The sequence below is a fragment of the Myotis davidii genome, unplaced genomic scaffold, assembly GCF_000327345.1.
Source record: "Myotis davidii unplaced genomic scaffold, ASM32734v1 scaffold240, whole genome shotgun sequence".
Taxonomy (NCBI): domain Eukaryota; kingdom Metazoa; phylum Chordata; class Mammalia; order Chiroptera; family Vespertilionidae; genus Myotis; species Myotis davidii.
The window spans coordinates 481,508-485,600 of record NW_006292334.1 but is presented as its reverse complement, the minus strand read 5'-3'; the positions used below and the strand labels follow the sequence as shown (position 1 = coordinate 485,600).

The 4,093-nt window shown below is 42.4% G+C and overlaps 1 long non-coding RNA gene across 1 annotated transcript in view; it reads left to right on the top strand.

Moving 5' to 3' along the window:
- Positions 1-3,732, top strand: part of LOC107183398 — a 13,757-nt gene extending 10,025 nt beyond the window's left edge. The window contains exon 2 of the long non-coding RNA XR_001514195.1: positions 1,876-3,732. This is a non-coding gene — a long non-coding RNA (uncharacterized LOC107183398). The remainder of the gene's footprint in view (positions 1-1,875) is intronic.
- Positions 3,733-4,093: the final 361 nt, after the last annotated feature.

The window sequence follows — 4,093 nt, the reverse complement described above, 5'->3', positions numbered from 1 at the left end:
TGGTAGGAGAAAGAGGGTGAAGGTAAGATGCCTGGTGCTGAGCCAGCGGGATGCATGCCAAGAAAGAGGAGACTCCGCACAAGAAAGAAGCCTCAACATCACCCTGTCCGGACATCGTAGAACCCGTGCTTTCCCGCCACCACCATCCCAGTGTGCTTCCAACTAGCTGTTGTTTCTACAGTGCCTTGTTGGGTTCTTTGATTTCTGGAACATCTTATTTATTCCGGACAGAGCTCCCAACAGGGGGTCCATCTGGCGGATGTCTGCCTTGTTGGTTAAACCAGTTCTGCTTTGCCTGAAGTGGTTTCCAACTTCATACCTGACGGAAGGAATATACATGAAGGACAGGTTGGCGTTGAGAGTGAAACTCTTGGCCTCAAAAACAATCAGAATTGTTTCGAAGACTCCCCGACCCCAGAGAGTGTCCATCGTGCCCACTGGGGACTTAGTGTTGGCCACCTTTCCTTGGTTTTCACTAAGCCTTGCAACAGATAGGCAAGGCAGCTACCCTCCCCAAATACGCAGATGTGAAACTGAGGTTTAAAGATGTGACGTAACTTCCTAAGAGCAAATTACTAAATAAAATGTAGAGCCAGGAACCAAGTGGTATTTGAAATCACGTAAGTGCGACACCAAGACCACAGGCTTTCTACTCAATTACACTTCTCTTCATCGGGGAGAAAAAATAAAAGGGCAGGTAACCCCTACCCCGAGGGCAGTTCTGACATCATTTAAACTATCCTTCCTTCCTTCCTTCCTTCCTCTTTCCCCACCTGTTCAAATACATCATGCAGATAGCCAGGATGCCTTACTAGGGAGAGTCTCTGCTTAATCACCTCCCTACCCCCTTGATCACACTCAGAAATAGAAAGACACCAGTAAGGACCTCTCCAGTCCGGTGGTTCTCAAACTTTAGCTGCATCAGAATCACTTGAAGAGCAGGTTACAACATAAATGTCTGCCTCCACCCCCACATGTTGCTTCTCTTTTGCAAGGTCGCCCCATAAGTTCTTTCACACTGGAATCCAGATTTCTCCTTTAAAATCTACAAGAATCAAAGTTTTCCATGTCACACATTTGTCAAATCAAATAACTTTAATGTCTATCGCCGAAAAAATAATTACTCAATAAAATGTAGTGCGTTCACATATTAGAAAACTATAAAGCAATAAAAATGAATAAACTGCAGCTGCCAATCACTATAGGGGAAGTTTGCATTTGAACTGAAAATAACAAGTCGCAAAAGAATGCCTATGGTATGATGCCATTATATTAAAAAATGAGCAAGATGTTATTTAGGAATATATGCATAAATGGTAAAAACTATATTTTTAAATGGAACTCAGAATAATAGTTACCTCTGAGGAGAAATTAAAGAACTAAATTGGGAAAAGCATTCTAGAAGCCTCATAATATTGGTAAGGTTCTCTTTCTAAGTAGATGATTGTTTGTGGATATTGGTTTTATCATTATGTGTCACAACTTACATATGTATTACATATATTCGTCTATATATGTATCCCATTTGAATAAAAAAACCATAATTTTTAATTTACTAGTATTATAAGAATTAAAATGTAAGATATTCACATAATATAAACCAAAATGTTAAAATTTATTTTGAAAGATGGGAAGAGAGAGAATTATGAGAAACTTTCGTTTTCCACCTTCTACAATTTTCTGTATCTTTTTAGTTCTTCATGATGTTTATATTTGAAAAAAAGAATAAGGATCAAAGAAAGGAAATAAAACAAAGTCATGCAATTTAAAATAAAAATTATGTATGGTTTTCACAAACCCCGTGAGAGGATATTCTGGGCAAGGAAATCCACTGGGATCTGACTCATGCTAATGCTGGTTCTCTCTGTGTTGCAGGCTTGGACCAATGATGCTTGCGATATACCAAGGAATCCTCACACTAGCGGTTGCCTGCAGCCACTCCCTATGGAGCTGCCTCCTGCTCTGGCTGGTCAAACGGAACCAAGTCCGTCTTCCTGAGAGGTTTGGTCCCCTTCAACCAGCTACAGCAGGGCTGGCCATGCCCAGTATTGGAGGAACAGAAGAGACCCGCCTGTGGCTGAAATTACATACTAACACTTCCCTTCAGAAAACGACTCTGCTTTTATCATCTACTCTTATGTTCCCAGGAAGGGAGAAAAGAGGAGCCCTGGGTTCAAAAGTCAGCAATATTTTCACACTTGACACACAGAGCTCTGTGGCTTTACACCCACAACTAGATCCCCTCACATGCTCCTGACACACACAGTCCATAAAGATTTTGAGGAGGGAATTTTTGCCAGCTCTGGTCCAGCCAGGGTAAGAGTGAGACCTCAGAGACAGGACTCCTGCTCACAGGGGCGAACAGTCTCAGTTAGGAAACTAGATGTATGAATATGGCACAATTAAATGGAATTGCAAGTCGGAGCATGGCTAGTTCCGAACATAATACTTCTTACATAGCACACCATATATGCCTGGCACATTGTGTACCACCAAGGCTTTATTGACCCTTTCAGCCAAAGGTATCTATTCACTAAGCAATGTACATGGGACTCAGTTTCCTGGTCTGTAGATGCGTGATAACCAATCATAGCACCTATCACATAGGATTGTGTGTGGGGTGAAATGAGAACATGTGTAGAGTTAAAAAGCTCTCAGTAAATCTTACCTCACCTGTCCTTCCAATTTCTCTTTCAAAATGGTGTATCTTTGACAGTGTACCAAGGAGTAATCCCAAAACTTAGCTAGTGCTCAATAACACTTGTTTGAATTCCAGAGGTACATGTGTGCACATGGTGGACTCTGACATAATGTGGTATCATGATGCCCGGAGTCTACCAAGCCGACAGAGGGTGTGGCGCTCATCTGCACAGGCCTTGGAATCAGGGAGACCTGGGTTTGAATCCTGCCCTTTTCATTTATTAGCTCTGATATGTCCTCTCCGACCTCAGTTACATTATATAAACTTCAGTTTCCTCTTCTGTAAAATAACAACAATGATACTTAAAGTCGATTTAGGGACTTAAAAAGATAATGCGTATAAAGAGCTAGCTATAATCCCTCAATAAATGGTAGCTGTTGTTTTTCTATTGTACATGGCCACAACTCAAGGCCAAATTTGTGTCCACAGACACCAGAAAGGTGGAAGACCAAATTTTAAAAAAACAACAAAAAACTGAAAATAAATAAAACCTCATTATAGGGTATTTTTATGCTCCGACTACAAATACTACAACCAAGCAGCGTGCATTCATACTTGTGTTACCAGTATGTAATAAATTTTACTAAAAATAAATGTTTGAGTATCATCTTAAAGAAATATCCTGCCAAGAAAGCCTTCATTTGTGAGCGCTGCTGAAATGCTAGTCTGTAACCACACGTCCTCCTGAGCACGTGAAGGTCCCCTGAGCGTGAAACCCAAGGCGTGGAGCTTAGATACAGGCACTGGAGCCTGACTGTGTGGGACCCCAGCTCCCCAGACTCCAACCAGCTGTGCCATTTGGGCAACTTGCTTGACCTCTTTGGGCCTGAGTTCCCTCATCTGTAGAATGAGGATATTCACAGGAGTATCTACCTCACGGGTCTTTCATGAGAATGAAATGAAAATACATGTGAAGGTCTAAAACTAGGACTGGGTACATATTAAACTTGTAAAACTTTTTATCATTGACAATGGATCTGAGATGTTCTGGAAACTAAATTGGTGTTCAATAAAACCTATTTAATAAATGACCACCTTCTCTGTATTTTTATTCTAAACACAAACTATGGGACCAAATACTTCGGCCTCTCTCCTTAAATACAGCACACTGGTGCAAACCGGCAGTCAGGGGCAGGGTGCTGTCAGGGGCAGGGGGCCGCGAGCTTCTCTCTGCCTCCCAGTTCCACCGTGTGACGAAGCTTCCCTGAGAGCTGGACGTGTGCCTCTAGAGGAGAGGCAGGGTGTCCTGAGGCACACCAACAGAGCCCCCAGGCAGGCACCAGGCTCAGCCACGTGAAAACCATTATGATGGTGCGGATGAAAAAGTAGCCACATACTAAACCTGACAAGCTCAGGGAGGCATACATGGTGGCATTACAAACTCAAGGACCT